The sequence below is a fragment of the Anneissia japonica genome, unplaced genomic scaffold, assembly GCF_011630105.1.
Source record: "Anneissia japonica isolate Jap-2015-1 unplaced genomic scaffold, ASM1163010v1 scaffold287757_len172727_cov147, whole genome shotgun sequence".
NCBI lineage: Eukaryota > Metazoa > Echinodermata > Crinoidea > Comatulida > Comatulidae > Anneissia > Anneissia japonica.
The window spans coordinates 107379-115101 of record NW_022727904.1 but is presented as its reverse complement, the minus strand read 5'-3'; positions in this window follow the sequence as shown (position 1 = coordinate 115101).

The window sequence follows — 7723 nt, the reverse complement described above, 5'->3', positions numbered from 1 at the left end:
ACGAGCTCTTCTCAAGCAACTATCAACACCCATGTGAGATGAATGTAGGCGTTTTAACATTTCATGTCGTAAGCTTGTTGGAATAACTACTCTTTCTCCACGGACAATGATACCACTTTCAATGGTTAGTTCATCTCTGATGCTAAAATAACTCTTGATTGCAGGATCAACTAGAGATTGATGCTTAGGAAAACCATTTTCAATAGCTTGCTTTGTAAGTGTACATCGTTTACAGTTATGATCTCTAACTTCGCTAAGTCGTTCTTGAGACAACCGTACTGATTGGAGGAGGTGTACCGAGAGCGTTGCATCTTCTGCTACTTGTGTGCGATCTGATGTGAGATAAGCTCTACTCAATGTGTCAGCGATATACATGTGTAATATGAGCATCATATTTTTGCATTCTTTGCAGGAGCGTTTGGAGACGTTTTGGAGCTTTGTATAAAGCTTTATTTGTAATTGCTTCTAGCGGCTTGTGATCAGATTGTATGGTCACATGTCTGCCATAGGTATACTGATGAAATTTTTCAAGAGATCAAACCACTGCCAGCATCTCTTTCTCAATCTGCGTATAACGGATTTCAGCATCTAATAGTGCACGACTGGCATAAGCTATGGGGTGACCATTTTGCAGCAAACCTGCACCAAGACCTGATTGAGATGCGTCACATTGAATTGTAAGGTCTATATTAGGATCGTAATACCTCAGTACGGGAGTTTTGCTTACTGTTTCTTTAATATCAGTGAGCGCTTTGTCGTGTTCATAAGTCCAGAAGAAATCAACATCAAGATGAGTAAGTTTGCGAAGTGGCTCACATTACTCACTAAGATGTGGAAGGAATCTGCTTAAATACTGAACAAATCCAATGACACTTCTGACACAAGTTTTATCAGTAGGTGTTGGCATATTGGTTATCGCTCTTCAACTTTGGAGCTGTCAACCTTAAGACCTGAAGTAATGATGTGTCCAATAAATTTAACTTCTGTAAGTCCAAGTTTTAATTTATGCTTGTTCAGGTTCAGACCCAGTGCTGTGGCGCGTTTCATAAGATTTTTGAGATTCTTATTGTGATTGCAAATAGCATCTTTCATTGTGTCACCTGAGTACCAATGACTAAAATATCATCAACTATCGTTTTAACACCTTCAAGATTCTGTAGTGCTTGATCTTGTCTTCTTTGGTATTCTTCACTAGCTGAGATTAATCCAAATGGTAAGCGAAGATATCCATGTCGAACAAATGAAGAATTAAATGTGGTTAGTCGTGAGATTTTCTCAGTTAGCTTTATTTGACAGTAACAATCTTTTGCATGAAGTATGCTAACAATTTTAGCATTGTGCAGATGAGGCAGTATGTCATCAATGGTTGGCATTGGATAGTGGCGACGTTTACAATGTCATATTTTCCTGGCAAAGAGCCTAATCCTTGAAAGACATCAGGATAATCACGTTCTAGTTCTGCAATTGTCGTAAATTCTGTGATAGCTTCAGCTTCTTGTGATTGTATAGTTGCAATGCTGTCAAGATTTACTTTGATCAAATTCATTTTCTGCATGTCAGCACAACCTAGTAGCTCAGTAACATCACGATCAACAACTTAAAAACGAACTTTGTATTTTTGCAGTGTTTTGGGGTTTATCAGCTTTAAATCACATTCACCTAGTGGTCGCATTTTTGTTTTGTCGTAAGTCCCAAGAGTGGTGTTTGACCTTTTAATTGACGTACCAGTGGGGACGCTGCTAACATGAAGTACATTACATGTTGCCCCAGATTCAAGTTGTAGTCGGTTACGCTTGGATGTGTCCTTTATGATGAAGGATGCAAATATCTTATCTTGCTTAGTTGCGTGTGCACTGACTGTATGAACCATATTAATTTCGGAATCTTCAAAATCAGAGTTACCATCAGCATTAGCAACTGCAGTATGTAGATTATGTACTTTAGAAGGAGTACGTTGTTGACGAGTACGCCATGTTTTATTTTGCATAGTCTTGTTACGACATTGTGGAACGAAATGATGCTTCTCGGAAGATTTAGAACATACTTTATTGTATGCTGGGCATTGACGAGGACGATGGTTTCGACCACATGCTCTACAGTTAGTAATCATTATGGTTGTATTAACCTGTGCGGAATGACGCATGCTATCTAATTGCTCAGTGGCAGTTTCTGATACTTGTAAAGCAGCAGTAACCGACTTCAGGGTAATGTCATGTTGTCTAAATAGCCTGGCTCTAGCAGCTGCATCTTTGGTTCCTATGACTAACATGTCTCTTATGAGCTCATCATTTAACTCACCAAACTTGCATGGTTCAGCTAAAATTCGAAGCCTATGTAGATTTGCTTCGGTAGACTCTTTGTCCAATTGCTCAACTTTAAAAAATACATAGCGATCATAGACGACATTTCTTGCAAAGATTTCGTCAATTTTTGAAAAGATTGTGGCTACGCTATTACTGTTTTTAGAGTGTCTGCCTGCACATTCTCGGGCTTCTCGGATAGACCGGTTGCTAAGCAGTAGGCGGTGAACATGCTTTTGTACGTCTTCCAGTTTTCACGAGTATTCTTCTTTATTTTCATGGGAGGAGGAGGAGGAAGTAGAAGACTCGGATTCTGTGTGGTGTTTCTGTTGCCATACACCGCTGCCACCATGTTACTTTATGCCTTTTTGATTGCAAAATAATTGCTCATTAAACAACATAATTTCAGTTCACCAAGTTATTTTATTCCTCACTTCCACAGCACACATAGAGGGCGGTAGATAGAATATTATTAAGGATGAATGTAGTATTATTGCCTAACAATCCCCACCTCGAGAGCTACGAGATAAGTCAACAAAACTAACCCACGAATAAAACAGGAAACATCAAATTACGTTTCTAAAGAAGAACATATAGATACAATAGGAAACACTTACATGTAGCAATTTTCCGTCATAGGCTAACGCCGGGCACATTAAATCCCCAGCAGAGGCAACATCTTACACCTAGCATAGCATTACCAAGGTGTGACCATCAAACAACACAGCGAAAACCCTATATAGTGAAAACGCATGGTAGTATTTAACTGAAAAACTAAAAAAATTTCAGTTCACCAAGTTATTTTATTCCTCACTTCCACAGCACACATAGAGGGCGGTAGATAGAATATTATTAAGGATGAATGTAGTATTATTGCCTAACAATCCACACCTCGAGAGCTACGAGATAAGTCAACAAAACTAACCCACGAATAAAACAAGAAACATCAAATTACGTTTCTAAAGAAGAACATATAGATACAATAGGAAACACTTACATGTAGCAATTTTCCGTCATAGGCTAACGCCGGGCACATTAAATCCCCTAGCAGAGGCAACATCTTACACCTAGCATAGCATTACCAAGGTGTGACCATCAAACAACACAGCGAAAACTCTATATAGTGAAAACGCATGGTAGTATTTAACTGAAAAACTAAATGTAAATGAACCCCTACTGAACAATAATAATAATAATAATAATAAATAATAATAATAATAATAATAATAATAATAATGATAATAATGATAATAATAATAATAATAATAATAGTAATAATAGTAATAATAGTAATAATAGTAATAGTAATAATAGTAATAATAGTAATAGTAATAATAGTAATAATAGTAATAATAATAGTAATAATAATAGTAATAATAATAGTAATAATAATAATAACAGTAATAATAATATCAGGATTTGACGGGGAAAAACCAATGTGTTCCCGCCTTTAGATCGCGCGCGGGCGTATTACCCTATAATTCACATGTGTTTTTTTTTTTTTTTTTTTTTGTCGTCAGCGACAACTTGGCAACGACATGCGTTTATACTCTCCACCACAACAGTTGTGCGATAAAGCGTTTGATTTTAACCCATTAAACAGCTTTATAATGAACAATGTTTGGGGAACAGATTTCATAAAATATTTCTGTTATAATTACTTGTGTTCATTATAATTTTGTTTAAAATTGATTGGGTTGACTATAAAGCTAAGGCAGCATAAAAGTGAAAATTACTCTAATTCTGGATCGAATAGTTAACCGTCGTTAACCCTAAAATGATTTTGTTTATTATAATCCTCCATCATTCTGAACCAACTGATCGCTTTTTTAATGAGGATCCGTTCAGGTTGCCACTAAAAATCAGCAGACGGCGTTACGTCGTCTATCGCTCACCAGAAGCAGAGGTGGATTCGTCGTTCGACGCAGTGAGTGCCCCGGCTCAGTTTAGGGCCTAGGCGTCCCCCTCAACTACTATGCCAAGGCCTATAAAGTGGGCCTAACTTAGGGCCTAGTCTAGATTCTCTCTAGCCAGTTGACTTTAAAAAGAAAATCTGTCGTTAATTACTATTCCATCTGGGCCTAGATAAGCTCTACAAGCTAAACAAAATAAGTGCGTTTAAGCATTTGCCTTAGGCCTAGACCTGCAACATAAACTAAATTCGTTTGGCGCCCTCAAGTTGGCGTATTTTGGATGATGTACATGTAGAACATTCTACATGTACATGGTAGTTGCTAAATACAACGGGTTCAGCCGAGGGGGCGTGGCTTTGTATGTTAACGTCATACATAAGTTCAACAATATTTCGTCTTTCAGTTATATTATTATTATTATTATTATTATTATTATTATTATTATTATTATTATTATTATTATTATTATTATTATTATTATTATTATTATTATTATTATACTAGGAAGCAAGAAGCAAACAACCTCGTCCGTCATTGGCATGTAATATGCGTGTATTTCTTGTAAGATATGTAATCACCACGAATAAAGTAAGTCAACAAAATGGTTTTAATGTTTTATTAACACATTTTCCCACGTCGTCACTAACAAAAACAACATTGACAGTTGATTTGAAAGAAAGGCCATGCTGTATGTACAAACCACTCTACAATGTACGGTATATGAGGTGGATCAGGGTGGATGCAGAGAGCATTCGCATCCTCGCTCGTACGTAGTGGTCATGATGTGAGTAAACTAAAAATAATGCAAATGGACCAATTCCGGCACATGATCTTTTTTCAAAAGATAGCAATGATTCAATAATCTATTTAATGATTGTAATAAATATATACTGTATCAAGTTCGTTTAATAAAAACATCGTTTTTTTTTTTGTTTTTTTGTTTGTTTTTTTTAAACATCCGTGGTTTAAACTCCATGGACTAGTTCAACGTACATGCACATGAGCAAATTCGGGGATTCCCCGTGTGCGTTGATCAGGCGCGTAACAGGGGTCTTGGGGGGGTTGGAGCAAAGGTTCCCAGTTAGTAATTTATCATACCCACCCTACCCCCGCCCCCATATAGAAAACAATACATAACATATGGCCACACACGTTTTTTTCGAAACTGAATATAAGCATTTTCATAAAAATATGCTTTGACCATCATTACACATTGAGATTCTTCTTTTAGGTAAAACGATCTACCTAAAATATTTCTTTCTTGAGTTTGGGATTATTAGGCCTATGTGTTTAAATAACCTAGAAGGCCCTCAGATGTCGCTCCGCGACATGTTCATCCACCTATTACTAAAACTTATTTCATTTCAAAATGACACCCCTGTATTTAATGATTGAAATAAATATATACTGTATCAAGTTCGTTTAATAAAAACATCACTTTTTTTTTTAAACCTCCGTGGTTTAAACTCCATGGACGTGGTTCAACGTTCGTGCACATGAACAAATTCGGGGATTCCCCGTGTGCGTTGATTTGCCGTCGATTCGATCGTGCGTTGTTCAGTAACAACTTTTAACAAGTAGAAATGTCTTTGTTTTTACAAATTATGTTTGCTTAATGTATTTTCACATTACTAAACAACTAAAAGCTTGGAGGAGATATGATTTTCGTTCACCGTTAATGTATGCTACATTCTAAGCTTATCTTGACAACAGAAGGGCCTCTGCAAAGCAGTGCCGTCGTTAGCTTCGGGCACCTCGGCAAATTGAAGAATGCCGACGCTAATTTCGAGGGCTGTAGCAAAGTACTGTAGATTAATATTCCATTGTATACAAATACAATATTTAGATGATAAGAACGTGTATTCAATTACGCTTTTTTTTATATGCAAGAAGACTATGTATACCTGATAAATAAATAAAAACAAATTATAGAAAAGTTATCTCTGGCGAAGGACAGTGTTCTGTCCCAAAAAGCTATGCATTTATCTCACTGGCTGTTTTACTTTTACATTTATATTTTAGCCTTTGATAACCAATTTTTAATCTCATTGTGTTTTTTTTTTCAGTATTTTGCCTTTTGGATTATAAATAGAAGTTGTTATAATTTAGGCCTATTTATTTTGTTTGTATATTTACAAAGGTAATTAAAAATACCTGCATGAAGAAAAGGCACAGTACTAGCTGTTATGTAATGAAAGTAAGAAAAATAGTTAATAGATAGAATCAGATTGCTAAACTGCAATTGACTGTAAATAATTTAAAAAGAAACACTGTGAAAGAAAATACATAATTACAGTAAAAACATTGTATGATGTGCTATCCATTTATTTATTTATTGTTATTGAAAACTAAATCAATCACAAACGTGTTTGACTGTTGGATTTTTACTTTAAAATAGTGTTTAATACATTCTAAAATCAATCATTGCAACAGAATTCAAAACTTAATATTTGTAATGGAGTACTGTATATGTAGACCTATTAAGTGTATTTAATTGTTAATACTTGGTGATTGTAGAATTTATTCTACATTGTTTGTTATATTTGATTATATCGGGTGGAGCAACATTAAGGAAGTGAAATGTTTATTTTATATATACACATGGTTATTTAGGAGACAATGCAAGCTGGCAGATGCTGGGCATTGCATATGTCACTGTATAGAGATCATTGATATTTTATGATTGGTGAATGGGTGATCATGTGATTATAGGCTTGTATGTGATTGGTTTACATACCAATGATGGCTTGGTATAATTATAGTGGGAAACTTGAATTTAGTTAAGTTTGGCACAACACTTCAAGACTGAAGTTCTCTCTTCCGGCAAGGGCGCCGTGAATGCCTCTGTTAAGTTGATTGCTGAGTCGACATTAAAGTTAAGATTTGAAATTACAGTATATAGACCAGGCTATAATTGAGATAGGTGCCACTTGGAGAGGTAGAAATTCTCATATGGTTTTTCTAGACCAATTTTTAATGGGGAATCAGAATATGTGAGGTAAAAGAGGCGTAACCTGAGAACTTTCGCGTGAGGGCGCTTTTTTTCAAAATGGCCGCCAAAATCAAATAAACTACATATATTGGTAAAATAAGCACAGAAAAGGTAGGTTTGACCAACTTTTGAATATGTAATGATAGGAGTAAAGTATAACCAAGGAGGTATAAAAAGCTAAAGTTATTAATGTGAAGATTTCGAGAGGCAATTGAGGGCGCTTTTTAAAATGGCTGCCAAAATGAAAGAACAATTTAACAGCAGCTTAAAACACCCTAAATAAACTTGTTTAATTTACAAAACATAATGAAATAACTGCTGTTGACTCTTTAAACCCAAAATAACATATTTTAGGGTGGTAAGCTAACTTACTTTTGGAAATGTAAGTAAAAATGCCCCCTTATATTAGCCCTTTTCTGTTTTCAAATGGAAAATATCACCAGAATCCTAAAAAAAAATCCAGCTTCCTTACAAATATACGGTTGTTTTTCATTATTTTTGTGTACTACACAAGGTAT